The sequence below is a fragment of the Solea solea genome, chromosome 11, assembly GCF_958295425.1.
Source record: "Solea solea chromosome 11, fSolSol10.1, whole genome shotgun sequence".
Taxonomy (NCBI): Eukaryota; Metazoa; Chordata; class Actinopteri; order Pleuronectiformes; family Soleidae; genus Solea; species Solea solea.
In genome coordinates, this window is record NC_081144.1 from 10,981,242 (window position 1) to 11,001,453 (window position 20,212).

The 20,212-nt window shown below is 41.6% G+C and overlaps 1 protein-coding gene across 2 annotated transcripts in view; it reads right to left on the reverse strand.

Annotated features, from left to right (window-relative positions):
- The window catches only part of LOC131468009 (nucleolar protein 4-like), a 100,402-nt gene that overhangs the window by 47,496 nt on the left and 32,694 nt on the right, over positions 1-20,212 (reverse strand). The window contains exon 1 of one of the 2 annotated variants that reach the window (XM_058641830.1): positions 16,249-16,426. The exons of the other annotated variant lie outside the window; for it this stretch is intronic. The gene's annotated coding sequence lies outside the window, so the exon portion shown is untranslated. Of the gene's footprint in view, positions 1-16,248; positions 16,427-20,212 lie in introns of those variants that run through there. 2 annotated transcript variants of the gene reach the window in all.

Sequence of the window (20,212 nt, forward strand, 5' to 3'; positions counted from 1 at the left end):
AATCGGACAATAGATGTCTCGGTTGTTGATGTGCAGGTGCGTGTGTGTGTGTACTTGTATATATACCTTTGTGAGGTCCAAAAACTGTAAAAACCTATCTCTGTGGGGTCATTTTGTCTGGCCCTTTACTTTGAAGGGCTGTTTTTAGGGTTAGGACCTGGATTAAGGATAAGGTTACAATTAGGTTTTGGTTAGTGTAAGTGGCTATGAAATGCATTATGACTACGAGTGTCCACACAAAGAGTTCAAAATGTGTGTGTATGTGTGTGTTTCCAGAACAGAACAGCCGGATCTGGTCCCATGTCATTGCTAAGCTAATCAGGTTAGCCACAGGACAAACGGAAGGAAGCATGTTTTCGCTCTCTCTCATCCTCCATTTTCTCCTCCTCCCTTCAATAACCTCTTCTGCACTTTTCTTCCGGACTTTTACGCTAAGAGCAAAAGCGACATATGTCATATTCTGCAGGAACATCCGAGGAAGGTTTTTAGTATCAGACACTGGATACTGAAATCATGCCCAACCCTAAATGAAATACTAATAAATTAAATCACACTTTGACCCCGACGATTAATGATGTTGCTTTAAAAGTGCAATAAAGTAAAGAGTTTTTAGCTTTTTGAGAGTTTCAGGAGAATCAATTTAGACTCAGTTCTTTCAGACCGCAGACGTGCATCTCATCACAATAGCCACAATGTAAACAGCTTGGCAGAGTGAAATGAGTTTCATTAGGAAAATCAATTAAGGTGGACAGTGTTGCTTTACATGAAGGAGTTGGGGATGGGGAGGGAGGTGGGGAAGGGGGTGGTTGGAAATGTGCTCCGCACACTCTCTTTGTTCTCTTTGTTTTGTAGGCAGTGGTGGCTGGTGCAGAGCTGGACCCTGAAGCCTCCCTATAGCTGTCAAATTGGCATCCTTCCACCTACCTACCTCCCCCACCCATCGCTCCCCTCCACCATCCCACCTCCTCATTCATCTCCCTTTATATCTCCCTACCTTCCCCCCTCTCTCCAATCTACCCCCATCCATCCCTCCATCCTGCCAACTCCATCCCCATCCCTTGCTGCCCTCTCCTCCTCATCAGCCTGCCACCTTGTCCTTCCCCCTTAACGTTGCTTTGCCATAAACTCTGCCCCCCACCACCCCCCGATTGCTGTCCTCCGTCTCCACCCTCTCATGCTGCACTGATCTTAGATGTTCTTATTCTACAACCGTCAGAAGTAGGAGCCACTCCCTCTTTCTTTGCCTCGCTCTGCCTCTTTCCATCCTGTTTGTTGGTTCCTATGGAAACTGATACAGGTTGGCTGCACGTTATGATGTTTATTTGACGGAATTCTGATTCCACAATCATCATCAATTAGATGACTTCATTCTTCACCATCATCACGTTTAGTGAAAACAGCTCTTGTTGGTTGTGTAACGTGTGGCTGCATCACACCACTGTGTCCTTGTTATGAAATGAGTGTGTTTGGGTACAGTATGAGCACATGGAGGCGTTTTACACGTTTTAATCTAAACTGATTTAAAGTGACCCTTTAAATCAGTGCTTCCCAAACTTTTTAATTGTAAACATGACAAACTAGATTATGAGTATAAATCACCACCCTGCGTTGCCTGCCTTGAAACTCTTTAACCCCTTTTTAATGCAGTCACCCATGTTTGACTGCCTTAAAACACCCATGACGTATTTATGACATCACCACATGTTGTGAGCTGCTCACACATGGACGTGTATTTCTGTATATCCAACATTTACAATCAGAGAAGACTTAATAGAATAAAAAAATCTTCAATCGTTTTGATACCCCTGCAGACCCAAAGCTGTCCTAACTTATAAGACAATATAAGTGTCTTTTTACCGCATATCAGCTGAGATTGGCACAACACCCCGCGTAACCCTCACGGGGAGGATAAAGCGATAGAAGACGGATGGATACCGGAACGCAGGGAAATAGAGCTTTGTGCCCGTATACTTGTCATTACAGTAGCCCCTCATGACATCCACGGAACGACCGTCCAATCACAGACAAGATTCACCGGCATGTCACATGTTTGTGACCTCAGCTTCTCAGTACCTTAATTCCTAAACGGTTGAATAGCTGCCAGATATCTTTTTTGACAATTCTACAGCCATAAGATCTAAATAAATCCAGAGTGTTAACACAGCATGGATCCACTGTGGTTAATATTTGGGTTTAAACACGGAGCCTCTGTTAGCTCACAGAAATCACATGACTGTGGAAGACAGCACTTGTCGTTACCATGGTTTCTCAACAATAAGACAGTTCATGCATATGCTGCTTTGATCATTATACCCAACCAACAACGACCGTCACAGGGATGTCAATTATTGTTATTGTGTTATTCAATTCATTTTTGTGTCATTCAATTCATTGTTGTGTCATTCAATTCATTTTTGTGTCATTCAATTCATTTTTGTGTCATTCAATTCATTTTTGTGTTATTCAGTTACAGAAGTTATTCAGTTACTACAATAACAGAAGACACATCAGGAGTCAAAACGGAAAGTTAAATGTGAAACAAAACCTCCTCCCTGCATATCATTTACAAGATGCATTACAAAGACAAACACCAAACACATCCAACTTCTTTCCTTTTCTATTCCATTCCAATTCTTGTTTGTCTGAGATTGAATCCTTCCCACTTCAAACAGATGACTATTCACTTGCACGTCGTGTAGTTGCCGTTTAAACAATTCTACATGCTTATAGACTGCGGGAGGAAAGTGAAAACCACACACCCACGCGAAGTCCGCACAGAGAGGCCTCAGCTCAATTAGTATGCCTGTCTATTAAAATGCAGCTTTCCAAGTGAGTCATTTGTGTGGCCACACAAACTGAACCCAAGGCAATGTGGTGAAGAAAAAAAAACCAGGTGGGCGTGAACATCACTGTTTGACCATAATCATCACATCAGCACAGTGATCCCTTGCCATGAGCATGCGATAGGAAAGCACACGATGAGTATCTAAGGTGGCTTGTGCTGAGCGCACAGCGGGACACGGGACGGGAGCCACGTTTAAACGCGCGCAGACACGTCCGTCTGACCGCCACGCACTCGGGCTGGAGGAACATTTAAGGCACTGACTTCCTGTCAGTCAACATGACAGCCGCTCAGTATTCAGTCCAGCAACAGCGTCTTCTCTCTGATTGCATCCATCTCTCTCTGAGATCGATGAGGGCTGGAGGGAAGAGGAGAGGATCATTTCTGGACTGAGAGAGAGAGAGGTGAAGATATTGATAAGAGGCGAGCAGGCTGGACACACACACACACACACACACACACACACACACATGCTGCAAGGATTAACAGGGCGCAGGCCGAGGAGCTCCACTGCAGAATATTGATTGCTGAGAAAACCAGCCATGGGGAGGAGGAGGTGTGTGTGTGTGTGTGTGTGTGTATCTTGGTCTGGGGGGGTTGTTCACCACTAAAACACACAATAATAATACAAAATGCAGCAGTATCAGTTACATACCGACAAAGACAGTACGTTGGCCAGTGAATATACAGCAGGTTTAGTACATAATAACTAATAAATGAACAAAATAAACCCTCCCAGACAGACAGGACAGACAGGGAGACAGAGGCAGCAGCAGCAGCAGCAGCAGCAGCAGCAGCAGCAGGCTGTGGTTCTGTCAGTCAGGTTATAAAAAGCTTGGTACAGTATGCAGAGGAGACGCTCGGCCAGAATCAATACGCTGCCACTGACCTTCATTGAGCAGAGACACAGAGATGGGAGAGTGTTCAGGAAGACACCCATCATCGCTGGTCACATGACGGGAGGAGTTTTATGAGCGCTGATGTCTCACTCTCCCCGTCCACTTCCTGTTTCACGAGTCAACCGAACTTCATCACTATGTGTTTTGGGTTTCCGCCGCTTGCCGTGGATTTAACGGGGAAGCCGAGCACGGAAGACAGACGGCGTGTGCGCGCGTGTGTGTGTGTGTGTGTGTCACTCCATATACGCAGGCAATAGCTTAATGTAATCAAACGAAGGCCAAGGAATTCAGATGCACAAGAAGTCTATGATGAACCATTAAATCAGAGTCCTCCTTCCATTTTGAATGCATACCTGGTGTAAAGCTCTCATTACAGGCTATACACGAGTGATGTGAAGTCATTTTACTAGATACTCAAGTGTGTTTTAGGACAGGTAGCCCGCCTCCCTTTAATTAATCAATGCCTCTGTTGGTGTCAGAAAAAAATACGTATTTAATACGTATTTCCAAATATGATGCTATAATAAGGTCAATTAACCTAAATCCCACTGTAAAGGTGATGTAATTAAGAGTAAAGTAGGTGAGTCTTTAAAATGTCATCACATCACTACACTGATGCTGTGATAAGAGACATCAGGATGTGACTGACTGATAAAGTGACACTTAATCGCAGCATGATGTCACAGAGTCAGAAGAAGAAGAATTGATATGATCCATATGATTCACCTATACTGATAAACAGTCTCTGCTCATCATTGTCATCATCTCGTAAAAACCCTGGAATCAGAACACCTCAGAGCAAGAACAATGACATTAAAATAAAAATGAAACTGTCAGACTGCACTTATTCAAGAAATCGGTGGTAAGAGAATAATCTCAACTAGAATAAAAACTTAAATACAAAGTGTCACAAGACGGTCGTCATCAAGGTTGAATGGAGCAGTGAAAAAACCACAGCGTGAACAACTGAGGAACAGAAAAGCACAGACCAGACTCTATAAGCAGCTATACAGTCATGTGACCTCAGTTTACAACAAGAAAACAAGCCCAGTTTATTCAAATATGTTAAGCCATTTTTCGGTCATATGTATAAAGCCACAATTTGAACTGAATGTAAACTATAAACCCACAGCCCATCTCCTCTGTTTCAGCCTACAAGAAAGCACAGACAAAAATATAACCACAGACAGAGCGGCACCGCCACAGCTACACATCCTCTGCGCGTGTGTGTGTATGTGTGTGTGTAAGAGAGAAGGAGAGTGCTGACCAGGAGGAAAGCAGATATCATGGCCTGTGTGTTTAATCCTGAAACTGAGAGAAAGACAGAGAGAGAGAGAAAATGTGAATGTGTGTGTGTGTGGAAAAAAAGAGACCGAGAGAGTCGCTATTCTTTTCATCTCCACATAGATACTGTCCTTGTCTTGATATTAGATAAGCACTTTGTGTGCGTGTGTGTGTGTAGACATCCTAACCACATACATACACCTGCATGTGAGAGGAGACAGAGATACAGGACACAATCAAACACGTCTGTTCTGATGACAAATGGTTGTTCCGAGAAGAATAAAAAGTCTTGCGCTTCCATCCAAATGTGCGATTTAGAAAAAAAAATTAAGGATTATACACTATAAATACATCTGCAACAACTCACTTCATTAAAACCAGTGAGCACACACACTTCCATGAATCAAACACAGTGAGAAACACACAGATCGAAATTGCCATTTGAACCTACATTCAACACAAGATGATCAATGAAAACATGCCTCATGAAGTTTTTAATTGGAGACTTTTCCCCAAAGTCATTGAGGGATGTTTCTGTGTAGTTTTATGCCCTAATTTGTGTGGGCAAGTCACTTTTAGAATCAGAAACCGTATGATATTGTTCAGTCTGAGCTTCAGAGATCAGTTTAAAAAACAATAAAAAAAACTATAAATCTCCAATTATGAGTTGAAGATCAAAGATAAAGATGTCCCAGACCAGAGGAAATATATTTATGAGTATTCCTGCTGGTCCTTCTCGTCCTTTCTGCGCATTACTGTGAAATCTAATATGCACCAAACAACAAAAATCTAATTTTACAGGTCAAAGAGTGCAGCAGGATGTCAGTGTGCTGCTGACGAGCAGTTCTTTTCTGCTCCGTGCTTATTTAACCATGTATGTTGTGACAGTGACAACACAAAAAAACATCTATGACGTGGGAGAGAGAAGTATTAAATGAATTTTGGCTTTTATTCACAACATGCATGTGCAAACTCGACAAAGAATGACTTGTGTGCGTGCATGTGTGTGTGAGCAGACTGTCTCCTGCTCTGTGACTGAACTCTGGGTTTACAGATCCAGTGGTTCTGCAGGTGTAAGACATCCATCGTCCGTAAATCAACTAGCAACCTCTTTCTGTGTCTGTGTCTGTGTGTGTGTGTATACTTGGATCTACAACACATTCTGATTTATCACTATGGAAACTTAACTTTCGCAGACCAGACAACAAACACTATCACATTATAATAATCTATACAGGTCTGCGGTCGTGTCACTGTGTTATGAAAAAAAGTCAAAACTCCAGAAATGATTAAAATAACAACAATAACTTCACCCAAATAATCTAATCAATTACATTTGGTTGGTCCATTCCAATTTTCTTAGCAATATTTTTCTTTTTTTGCAGCTGGACAACCGCCATGTGTGACAGAAAGAAATGGAACACAACGCAGAACCAGAAGAGCTCTGCCAACACACACTCACACATGTAGAGTAGAGTTCACATTGGACCTAAAACATACTAAGGAGGCTCTGATAATCATTGACTCCCAATGGGACAAGGGAGTGGAAACTATTGTAAAGTGTTAAATCAACAGTGACACTCAGACCAAATGAGTCTGCACTGTATTTCATACTGAGACGACTGGACGGTGGGATGTAGAAAAACAAAATCACTAATGGCTTGTTTCCACTGGCTCTACTCGCCTCGCCTCGGCATGGCACGGCACAGTTATGTTTGAACTAGCGAACCACCTGGTGCCAGGTACTTTTTTTTAGTACCTGCTCTGGCAAGGTTCCAAGCGCGCTGAGTAGGTACTATGCGTGATGGTGCCAGACTGCCGGCCACTGATTGGGCAGAGTTCCGTCACAGGAAGAGACGTCCGACACAAAAATCAAGCCAAACAATGCCGAACTGTAGATCAGAGGTTAAAAATACTTAATAATCCTAGTGGAGATGCAACCTAAACCGTGCCGACACGAGCCATAAGGGACCATAGCGGAAAAGGGCCATAAGTAAAACCAAAAATACGTGTTTCTACATTTGTCATTTGACACCATGTGGGTGGGTGAGAAGCAAAATAAGCCTCTCCATCATCATTTAATCACTCTCTTGGTCAGTCAGTTGGACAATCCCTCCCCAACAGCCAGAAGGGGCAGGGATGCCAAAGATTAGTGGAGTGTCCAACACTGAGCCCCACTTAATCCAGTCAGTCACAAATCTGCCCCAAGCATGACGATTAACCCTTTTCCCCTGCAGGAAGCAATCCTAAGGCAAACACAGCACAGATTAATCCAGGCAAAGGTCACTGCTGGACCCGGCTCATTTCACCCAGCAAACACATATGTAACGTTGCTGAGCTGAAGTCAACCGCCATGATCACTGCCAACTAGGCCTGTTTGTTATGAGGTGAAACACTCATAACAGACCATGGTCTGTTATGTTTATCGTTCTCAAAGGACAACTCTAGGTCCAAATTTCAAACCGCTTGCAACCGTCTCACCATCTCGCTTTACTGACGTAGCTGCTCTGCTTACACCTTCTTTCCAGCATAAGTCGTAACGTGAAAGTAAACAAAAGAAACAAAAAGAGAGAATCAAATAATTCAGTCTCACTGTTATCAGTACTTTTTCAAACAAGAGGGGAAAATGAACAAAAAAACAAAACTGACAACTTGTCAGGTGGTCAGATATCATCGTCCTCTTCCTGAATGTTTTTTCACCTTTTCTGCGAGGGTATGAAGCCAAACAGCTCTAAGATTTAAGACGGCGGACAGTTTAGCCTGGGTCATACGGGATAACAACGAATACCGACATCGAAAAGCGACACAACAGACAACAGTGGAGCAGCTCGTTCTGTTCTGCTCGATGTGCGGCCGTTTCAACGAGACGTCAAGCTTTGTTGGAGAACAGACTGCGGGCCGGTTATTCTTGTACGATTCATAAAGGAAACGCAACATAATACATACTGTACCGAACCCAAGTATGACCCAGCCCATGCAGAGCGAACAAGACTGGGTGAAAGTGAGTGGGCTACTGAGTAAGTTATGAAAATATCCACGTGACATTCAATTCAAACTGCCGGTGGTGCTGTAGTTAGCTGTTGCTGTAGCTCCAGCATGAGCCCTGAGGTGAGTCGTTACTACAGTAGTTTCTACACTGAATGCTAATGTTGCTGCTCATCTGCTGAACAGTTTACAGTCTCCTTAAATTCAACGTGTTTAGCACTGATAATGCAGTATGTCGTGGTTAGCGGTGGGGGACTGGGGACACAGATGTTCCGATAATGGACTTATAAACTACGTATGTCATGTACCGCATTGACTCCGGGACTGGCAATGACCGGCAGGTCCAGAAGATTGAGCTGCTCGTCTGGTGCCGCGGCCAGGCTCCCTCATGGCCGACGCCAGCTTATCAGTTTACACCATTAGAAGTCAGAAATGAGAGAGAGAGAGAGAGGCTTGCCTGAAGGAAGAGGAGGAGAGCTGGAGGGGATGAGGACTTCAGGGAGCAGCAGTGGAGAAGGAGTTGAGGAGCGTTCAGAGTTCAGCTCCAGCTGTATTATATATCTGTGCAGGGACTCTCTGGTTCCAGTGATTGAGCACTGAGCACACACAGCAGCACAGCCTCCAGGCTGCAATAGCCTGCCACAGACATCCGAGGTAATTACAAGGAAATGCTTCCTGTGTAACCCACTGCAGAATGACATGCACAATACTCTCCAATTGACACTTTTATCCCGAGGATTATTTAGAGCCATCATTTGAGCTCAGAGATAAAACCCAAACAGTTTTAAAGGCCATGAGAAGAACTATTTTCAAAATCCCAACTTGTGATGGATGATGGAGAAGCGACGCAGACACACCGTTACAGGCTGAAATAGGAAGGTCACGATGTCAATCAATCACCCGTCACGGACAAAAAGCAACCAAAATCTCATTTCATCAAGTTATTTTGAATAAATGTGATAAAACCACACACACACACACACACTCCCAACACAGCAGTGGAGTTAAGCATCAAAGTTATAATTTCTCAAGAATATTTTCATCTACCCTTTAAATGTGATTATCTATTCATGTCTTATCTATTCATAAGTTATAGAAATGTATTCACAAATGAAGGATTTTCATGTTTTAACACTTCACATTCACGAGGAACCTAAACATAATTTCTCCTCTAACTGAACTGCTGAATGGTTCGTATTTTCTGAGAGTTATTGTTCATAAAAAAAAATTAAAAAGAGAATCTGTCAACTCTGCCTGACAGCTGAGGTTTTGTTGAGTTCAAATATATTGAAAGGTAGAGAGAGAAAGAAAGAAAGTAAAGAAATCCGAGAGAGCTTTGAAAAGATATTTAACTAAACAGCCATTTGTCTTTATGTTTATTACCGATCACTAAACATTGGTGAAAATATTCCAATGCTTCCAATGGATATTGTTCTTGTTTAACAATAAAAATAAAAATAAAAACTCTAGACACTAGAAACAAACACTAGACTCTCTTTTTGATAACAGCTGAACATCATGATGAGCACCCTGGGAAATGATTATTCTGGGTCATGATAACAAATTGGACAGTTAACCTAAACAGAATACCAACATCTCGTGAGAAGTGACAGTATGCAAATAAAAATGCCAGTAGGGCTGTGCAATTAATCAAAACTTCAATTACAATTATAGCCCCAAACAATTACAAAAAAACTAAATAATCAAAACAAAATGGGGGCTTTTATTCTGAAAATAACGCTTTTAATGTAACCATGTCTGATTTCCTGTCCCGTTGGCAAAAATAGAACACAATACACAATAACTTTAAGGTCAATTCAAAAGGTTCATTGAAATGTTGCCACTTTTTACGTGCAATACATTTCATTTGTTTCTTCTCATCTTTTGAAATAATTGTGATTATTATTTTTTCCCATAATTGAGCAGCCCTAAGTGCCAGGTGCTCAAAATAGTACAATTACAACACACATTACATTAAACAGCCTCTGCAGGTGACTTACATGTGTCACAGACGTGGGAGGAATTTTATTCAAATGATAAGAAAGAGTGAGAAGTATACTCTTCAGCAAGCAGCAGTGGAGCTGCATGATTACTCCATTATTAATCAAGTACTAAATGAATGGACAACGTATATACAGAGGCTATAAGAATGTGCAATGCAGAGTGTCTTATATCCGTTTTTTCAGTACTATATATATATATACATATACATACATATATTTATATATATATATATATATATATATATATATATATATATATATATATACACACAATATAGGCAATCTGATTAATTATAAATAGTTTAAAAATAGAATAGTTTGATTGAATTTGTGAAATATGTCACATTTCAAAGTACGCTTGGCTCATTTTTATGAACAAAAATAAAATGAAAAAAGGTTTTATTTCTGTTTTTTTTTTTATAAAATATACAATATTTTATAACTTATTTCATAACTTATCAACATATAAGACGAAAAAAAACACATTTTGCAAAGCCTGAAAACGTGGCCCATAAACACACACCCCAGGATGTCCATATAAGCCGTGCCGTGTGAGCACGAAGGGTTAAAAACAGTTTCTTGTTAAAAACAGTTTCTTGTTAAAAACCGTTTTGTGTATCCACTGTGCTTCTATTGCGTCTTTGCTCGTCTATGACCATAAACTGAATATCTATGCTCTTGTCAGTTCAAGGTTTGACAGTTTGATTAATCAACAAATGTATTAACAATGAAAATAACCTGTGACACGAGTACTGGAATGTACTGCATGTGACAAGGCTCTGTGTGGTGCATGAATGTGTTTACATTCACAAATGTTTAAGCCGAACCTCTCCTTGTTTTATGGTTCCACTGTGGAGGCCAGAGATCTACACTCTGCCTCAGACAACGCTGATTACACACCGAGTTTGCACACAACAGGCTGAGCTCATCAAGTACTGAGCACAAAGTGAACCTCCTGCCAGGCAGAGGCAGACAGACACTGATTGACACTTTCACAGGACACGGGTTCCACAATTCTACTTCACGCAAGCTGCAAGCGAGTGAATGTCGGTATATCAGTGCAAGATCAATCACAGGCTAATAATAACTGGTTTATCAGTGGCAGTAATGATATGTGCTGTGCAGACGAAACACCAACGTGTCATTTGTTGAGGGACAAAGAAGGAGCTCTATGTTTAATGCATCTGATATCTCAAATTAAGGTGTGACAGAATCACTGTCATATAGATAAGAGCTTACATACAGGTACACACCTGTGTGCAGCCCGAGGACACAGCAGACTAATATATAGACATCAATAATCAACAATATATAGCATCTTCAGATTATTTATTTCTTTTCACATGTCATTTTAGAGACACGTGTGGCCATTACCTTCTGACAGTGGAAATCGTGTGTCAGAGCAAAACACAGTGCATGTTCCAGCATGTGGTTGCTATAGGAACATAAAGATGGATGTTGTGGACCCCGACAAGACAACAACTCATGTATAGGCACTTGTTTGGTTCAGGGGAAGGAGGTTAGAAGAGATGGAGTAAAGCAGGGGTGTCAAACTCAAATGACGCGTCGAGTCCGGTTAAAGCGGTTCAGTAGTGGATGATTATCATATGATATTCTATTACGATATCGCAATAAAGACATTTGTGACGAGATTCCACAGAATTCCAAAGAAAAGGTATGTGCTTTTGATATGGAATCATGTATAATACTTAAAATGGCAAGGACAGACAATTACCTACATTTAGTTACCTTTAAAAATAAACAATAAAATACTAAACAAGAAGGTTGTGGGCCATGATTTCACATGATATTAAGTGGCGGGCCACACGTAATCGATTGTGAGTTTGACACCTCTGAAGTAAAGAGAGTTTAAAAGACATTAGCATTAACACTGCACTCGTGTAAGTTTTCAAATCCTCGTTCTGACTCTTCCGTGAACAGCTCCAACTGCACAATCCTGGAAGCAGCAACCACAGTTCAGAAATATTACACACTGTACTCACACTTCTTTGTGTAAAGAAGAGGAAATAACCGTACACGTTCAGAGCGATGATCAATCAACCCTCTCCTTGTGCTGTCAGACCAAAGTCACTTAATAAAAGCTAAGCATCAACATTACATTACTCATGAACGTGCCACTAACATTGTGATAATGTTGGTACAAGTACAGCGATTTCAATCATGAGCGTCATGGCTGCCTTTACTTCAATTTTCATTTACTTTGGCTTTACTTTAGTTCTCTCACAGGAAAATCACGTGTTTAAAATGAAAACTGAGCACGTCAAAATAATTTGCTGCCGCTGTCAAAGCTCCTCGCAAAAGCTACAGACAAGAGACTTTGACGGGTGATTGTTAAAGGCAGAATGAGTGCTTCGTATCAAAAACCAGCAGAGTTGTAGGTGCTTTGTACTACAACAGCTATAGATCTAAGAAGAAGCTGTAAGAAATACAGAGAAGGACCTTTTAAAACTCATATGAGCTGCACATCATATGTGATGTCCTGGTAACTGATGTTCCCAATCACAAGACAAATGGTGTGCCTCACTCACTCAAGGACGTTTGTACGGTTGTAGTTCAGCCAGAAATGGAACTGACACGAAAAATATTAACGTTGATTCCATGGAAAAATGTAAGTATTTATATTTAAACTAAAATACATGAGTGTGACTGTAACTTGAGGCTGCAGAGACAGAGGGATGCAGCCCATGCAGAGGGAAAGAGGAAGGGGATGAAGAGGGAAAAGGGATTAGCAGACTGACTGTCCTTCCTCCCCTCGCCCTCCTGGTGAGCACATGGCGAGGTCAGGGGAGAAAACTGGAGTTATTTTGGAGTGGAGAGGAGCTAAGCAGGCCCTCTCATTAGGATTTATCACGGAAGAGGCTCCGCTCGCTCTACGGGCAGAACTGGCAGAAGGCTGAGGGTGGGGAGGAGCACGACAGAGAATCTGTGAGGACGTTAACACTTTAGATGCCAAAAAGGCGGCGGCAAAATCCTGCTAGTGTTTTGTGGGACGGCAAAAATTTATAACACATTTTTATTAGCAAATTGTTTCCTCAATGAACTGTTTTTGTTTTTTTTAATAATCAGTGAGGAACCATGACGAAAACAATTAATCGAGTCTTCTCCACTGCTGTTACTGTACTAAAAAAAATTATGGATTTAATATATAAAATCATCACAAGTTTATTTTCATTATTCAACTATTGACTATTTAAGACACAATGAGAGGAGGGTTGATGGACGAGGCAGAGGATATGACGTATTGGTCAAGAAGCACAAAAAGTGTCCGACTGGCAACAATTCAAATGTTACCTGATGACTAAAAATAAACTGATGGCACAGATGAGGCAAACTCTGTGTGATGGCTGATGATGATGATGATGGCAGCATCACTTCTAATATGTCAAACATGTCAAACGCAAACCACGTCATCCCTACGTCACACGGTCCAATGGTCCAATTGGACATTATGGTGCCACAGACTCACACTATTATTGGCAACTACACAATTACAAAGGAAGTGAACCCTCCACCTTCGGTCATTCTGTTTCCACTTTTCTTTATTGTTCATTAAACGGACTCCAACCGCAGCTAAAAATGTGTTTCTCCTCCAGAATTGAGATATTTCTACTGGCTTGATTAACAGGAACAGCTAAAAGTAGCAGTTATTAATTTACCTTAAAGCTAACTAACTTCTCTGCGATCCAGGATTTTGAAAGGGGGATGTTAATTTCACAGCTCACATTTGTGACGTGTCTCAAAGGCCTTTGGCAGACACATGTAACAAGACGTCGGCCATTATTTGTGTGAGAGACTTCTGGTTTGGCATCTCAGGTCAGTCGTGGTAGTAGTGCAGCCGACAGGACAACAACTATGAAAGATAATATTGCTTCAAGAAAACAGGCAGGTGTTTAAGGTTTAAGCGAAAAGGCTTAAATGGAATAGAAATGTTTTGCTCATCAGCTAACACGGGACTTCCTCCTCCACGGAATAAAGACACAGACTGTTTCTAAAAGCCATAAATATGAAGAAGCCACCGTATGGCACAGATAAAAACACAGATAAAACTTCCAAGCAGCCGCAGGTAAAACCACCACTAATTATGATTAAGTGTTGTTGTGTCTGAGTTTGTGTCCCAAGTAACAGTTGGCAATAGTTTAGTAATTAAAACCATTTTTTTGTATTATCATATATATACATCATAAATATCCTCATATATGAGACTACTTCCTTCATGTCGTCCTCCCACTGGGTCATATTACACAAACGTGGCCATTTCCATTTGTTATCGAAAGCAAAACTCGCTCCATTAACAGAAACGTGTACATGGAGGAAATGAATACTGGAAGTGCTGCACATGAACAGGAAGTACGATGAAACGTCTATAAGCTATGTAAAATTAATATAAGATGCATGGATTTTGGATGCATTACACGTGGGTTATTGTCTAAACAAATGTATTTGTACATTTGTTTACATTACATTCTGGTTGAAGGTGTCATATCTAGAAAGTTGTGTTAAGTTATGTTTAGTTTTGCCTTCTATTTTTTGTCTTGTGACTTCCTGTTTTATTTTGACATCTCTCTTTCCTCTTGTTTTAGCTAACTTGCCCTTCCCCTGTAGTTTTCCCCCAGTCTGATTATCTTCCCCGCCCTGATTGTTTCCACCTGTTCCCCATTACATTGAGTTCACATATAGCCTGTGCTTCCCTTTACCCTGTGTCAGTTCGTCTTGTCTGTCATGCCAGAGAACCCACGCCAATCCATGCCACGTCAATTGTTTGTAAGGTTTTTGCTTTTCTTAGTTGCTACTTTGTTTTGTCCCTTTTTGAGCCATCAGAGTTTTTTCCTCGTGAAGAGTGATTTTGATTTGGCACCTTGCCCAGACCTTTTGTCTCCTCCCAGTGAGTGATTATAATTTGTTACTTTTGCCTTTTGCTTATCTAGTGATTCCTCGATAGAGTGATTTTCTGTTGATACTTTTCCTCCTTTTGAGAGTGATTTTTATTTGTTACTTTGTCCAATAAATTGGAATATTTTTGGAAGTTGTCTCTGAGTCGTGCTATTGGGTTCAAGTCCTTGTTCGGTTGTGACAGAAGGAGGAAAAGTAAATCACAATAATAAATAAAAACGTGGATGGAAAAAAAGCACATTGCTAAATCACCACTAGATATGAATATAAAACAATATCCATCATGAGGGTGGGACTTATTTATAACAGGTGTTACATTTGAGCGATTGATTTATTCCGGTTAATTTTCAAAAGACAAAACGAGTAACATCTCAATTATCAGTGGTAAAGTCAAAACAATACATAGGCTAAAGCTAAAGTTGGATTTACTCCGACACATATAGTTGCAGTTAACCTTCTTTATACTGATTGATTTTGATTAAATGATGAATGTATTTCTTTTAAAGACCATGTACACCTCAAACCCAGTCACCACACTAGGTTATAGCTTCAGTCCAGAATAGAAAATAATTATAAAAACCCAAAACAATTAAAGATAGATAGATAGATAGATAGATAGATAGATAGATAGATAGATAGATAGAACACGTCATAATGGTCCATTCACATGTTGGGTCACTGTTCTGATGCTTGGCACGCGCCACCGATTGTTACTCGCTGTGCGTAGGTCCTTGGTCATTCCGCATCACCCACCCACTAAACACACACACACACACACACACACAAAGCCATCCATCACGCGCGCGCAGAACAATGTGCGTCTGTTAGTAACACAGTGGCCCACTGCACTCTGCACTCCTCCAGAAAAGCGGTCATGAATAATAACGATTGTCATCATGACACAGTGGAGAAAGGAGGAGGACACAGTGCAGCGACACGCGGCTCACACTCGAGCACGAGCCATGTTTTAATGAGCTGCAGCAGCCTGAATGACGACGACGACAACAACAACAACAACAACAACAACACAAAACAACAACAACTTCCTAAACAACTGGTGCAAAAGCAAAGTGTGCGACGCTGCCGCAGCAGCGCTGTCATTGTTTTTCTCCCATTAACGTTTGAGTTCGATAACCGGGCAGTGCGCGTGCCAACAGACGCGCCCGCCGAGGAGAGGAGAGGAGAGGAGAGAGCTCTGCAGCCTGTCACCGGTGTGCACCAAATACAAACTGCAGGAGGAGGAGGAGGAGGAGGAAGAAGAAGAAGAACCCTGCGATTCATTGTGAATAAAAACACACGCACATGCACAAAAACGCCCTCTTACCTTCACTTGAGTGAGATTTCAAGCATGAATGTCGAACCGCCTCCCGCTCTCCTGTCTGCTTCTTGTTTGCGTTGTTTTGGTTGGAAGTGTTTGTTCATTCGCCTGCACTTTCTTTCTTTCTCCCCCCCTGAGCGTTTATTGTAAAATGGACAGTATAGCCCCGCTGTACATGGGGAAGGAAAGGAGTGAGAGCTCACAGTAGGATCCTCAAGACTCCCTGTGGCAACCCGAGGGGGCGGGGCCAGGACTGCTTACGTCAGGGTGTGGGGGGGTGCCCTGCTGTAATCTACTGTAGTATAACAATATCCATCTATCTATCTATCTATCCATCCTGTTTACAGCAGCTCTCCCAGGTTGAAATGTCAATTTCAAACACATCTCCATCCATCAGAACATGTTCATGCCTCAATAATATCATTTAAAAAACTTTATTGCACTGATTATGTGTTATATTTACCATTTGACAATTGTTATTGTGTGTAATGCAGTTTGGCTTATAGTGTGTAATGTTAGCATGTAGTTCTGTGTTGTAGTGTAGTTGTAATGTGTTTGATCAATGGAAAAGCCCAACTCTGTGTACAGCACATCTGTTGCATTATTTGTATTTGAACTATTTAAAATTCTATTCTATTCTGTATGTGTCGGAGTAAATCAAACTTTAGCTTTAGCCTAGACATGATTTTTTTAGTTTACCACGAAAATTTAGATGTTCTTTTTGTTTGTTTCTTTTGTCTTTTGGAATTGAGCCGGAATAAATCAATATATCAAATGTAGCGCAGTCTAACACCTAACACCTGTAATAAATAAATCTCATATTGTTTTCAGCTTCAGTTGTTTACAGATTGTAAACAGATAAAGTGCAGAGTTCAAATACACCACCAACAAAATCCTGAAGGTAAAGATTACTGGCAAAGTCAGTGGCTGCAGTGACACTGAACAATTCCTGCTGAAACACTGTTTCTGATCACAGCCATGGAGACAATTTGTTTTTGTCCTGTATTCAAATATTCATTCATTTAAGATGAGAGAAGAACAGACAAATACTGTGACTGAGGGTCAGAAAACAAAACTAACATGTTCCCTCTCTCATGCATTTACATGGCAAACCTGCCACCTATAGGCAGAGTGTGAAAGTGCGTGGTAATTAGCCATGCATGCCCATGCACAGCTTAGGGGAATTGCAGTGCCAGAGTGTGTTGATCTCCTGGGCTTAAGTGGAGATTAAACGCAGAATCAAAGTGCAACTTTCTGTGTAAAGTTAGTACCAGGTTTATCTGCTGCTGACCTTCTCTAAATAATACGTCTTAAGTGTTTTCTCCCCTCTTTCTCGTCCTCTATCATTACATTTATGTAACTTTCAGCTCAAGCGATCAGAGAGTGCACGGAGGGAGATGTTGCCGTGTCGTTCTCTCGCTTTTTTTTTAGCTGCTCTTATCGACCGCATATGTTTTTCTTTTTTTCCCCTTTCAGCTCAGTTTCCATGGCATTCCGGCATTACTGGACAGTAAACACACTAGAGAGCATCTGGGCAGATGGTGAGAGGATAGGATGTGTGAAAAAGGTCACACCCCTGCTGAAAACCCACAGTGAGGACTTCAGGTCGGGAGGAATACACCGACCGACCAGCTCTTTATTTGTGCTGTTTCTGTCAGCTGAACCCTCGGCGCCATCTGTGTTTGCTGTTTCATTTAAATGCAACTACCCTGTGCAGTCACTGTTGGTGTCCAGAGTTCAGAGTCACCCGGCAAAAGTTGTAATCCTTCTAAAAAAGCATTATGAAAGTTACAGCGACTCTGGATGGATGGATATATTTATTTTGTTTTGTTTTTAAGCACTTACTGGAAGTACTGGTCAACCCAAAACAATCTGTTCACTGCATATTTTGCAGTTTAACGTTGGAAAAAAAGAATTGGAAAATGAGCATATAAAATAAAGAATTCAACAGAATTTCTGCTTATCAATTCCGATGAACAAACAATATAAATTACAAACACACGCGAGATTCTCGTCATGTGTGGAAAGGTCCGGTGTCAAGTATTGACTGATAATGCAGTTCAGACACAGAGATACCAAGTTAATCCCTTCATAGCTACACCATGTAAACGGAATAATGTATGGTGTCGTCGGCTCTGTTCAGATTACCAGAATGAAGTGACTAATCCAATTTTCCAGTTTCTGTGACCGGGCTATGAAGGTAATTGAAATCCATTTACCAATTGCAATATTCCATATTGTCTGATGTTAGCAGGCTATGAAAAGGAAGCACCTGAAAACAGGTTTAATGCTTAAAATCCAAATGGTTTTCAAAATGATTGCACACAGAAGGATGGAGGGAAGGACATACTCGTCATTATGTCCCCGACATGCTACGCCAGCAGGATAACAAACAGAAAGAAATTATGTAATTGTGTTTAACTGCCAAAAGGGTTGCTAGTGGAAAACCTTATTCTGTTTTGCGTTTTTTTTTACTGTCAAAATAGATTAGTTTGATCCATTTCACGTTTTCCTGTCCTCGAGCTCAAAAGGTACAGGATTCAGCTGCCAAGTGTGTGAGTGTGACGTTTTCACCACAGTACACCACACTTACTACATCGCCCGTCAAACCAATGACAATTTGTTCATTTCCACTGGATTTCTAAAGAACGTGCCTCTGATCCTGACATGTGCACTGAAATCTGAACCGTCTCCCAGATCTCTCATGGGTTTGTAAAGTCTAGGCCGCTTTGCAAAGTGCATCACATGGTGACTGAGACTGACAGAGCCGCACGTTTCCCTGGATTATTACAGCCTGCAGATGAGCTTTAGAACCAGGTGAATGTTTTATTCACAGTGAAGAGGAAAAAATGGGTTCAGTTTTCTTTGTTTTTCAGGCTATAAATGCAGGACAATGGGCCTTGGTCACCAAGGCTCCCCCAGCTTTTTATTATCAGCAAATGTATGATTTTTTTTTTCTCAACAGTCTTTTAGTAATTATAATAGACCAACCCCCAACCTATCTCCCCTCTACACACACACACACACACACACACCCTTCCTCCCAAAAATAATGAAATGTCTTTCCTCTGGAGGTAGCTGAAATAATGGGCAGAGAGGGGGAGAGGGGGAGAGGGGGAGAACCATAAACGATAATGAACTGCCTCATTCTCCGTTTTTAATTTCTTCTCAGATTCTCTTCCCCAACCGACCCCCAATCCCATCACATCACCCCCCCCCACCCCCGCCCGCCTTCCTCACACTGGCACCTACAAATTCTCATTCATTTTTGTTTTCATTCTGGACGAGCACATCCACCCACTTCCCATCCTCCTTCCCTCAGCCACCGCCCTGCCATCTCTCCATCCTCCTCCTCCCCCTCTGGTCTCCCGTGCTCTCACTCCTCACCCAATTCCACATTGTCCACAGCACCACCACCACCACCACCCCTCAAACACCCCACCCCACCCCACCCCTGCCAGGAAGCATCCTGGGTAATTTCCTCTTCTTATTGAATTGGGACAGGGGGCGGATGGTGGGAAAGATAAAGGGATGGGCAGATGAACGGAGGCTTGGGATGAGTGCTAATGGGGCCGGTGTAGGATTCACACATATGCAGCACATCCTCCTCTCTTTTGCTGCTTCTTCTTCTTCTTCTTCTGTTTTGTCTCTCTTGGGTAAGAGTACAGATGGCGTTGCTGTCTCTTGTCTATTCTGATATCCTCCCTCATTCCCGCTCGCTCATGAAAACAACCCAGACAAAAGACACCAACAATCTTTTTTTTTTTCAACTGAATAATGTTCAACAATCTTGTACTCTGTCTGCTTCTCCAACACAACACAACACAACACACTGTATGAACCTAGTGCTCCCTCATGTGCTATGTTATTTCTATAGGTGAGTGAATGACTCATTGCTCCTCTATTCTTGTCTGTACATTTGCTCCTTTGGGCTGAGCACTATAATCTTTGCAGCACTACACACACACAC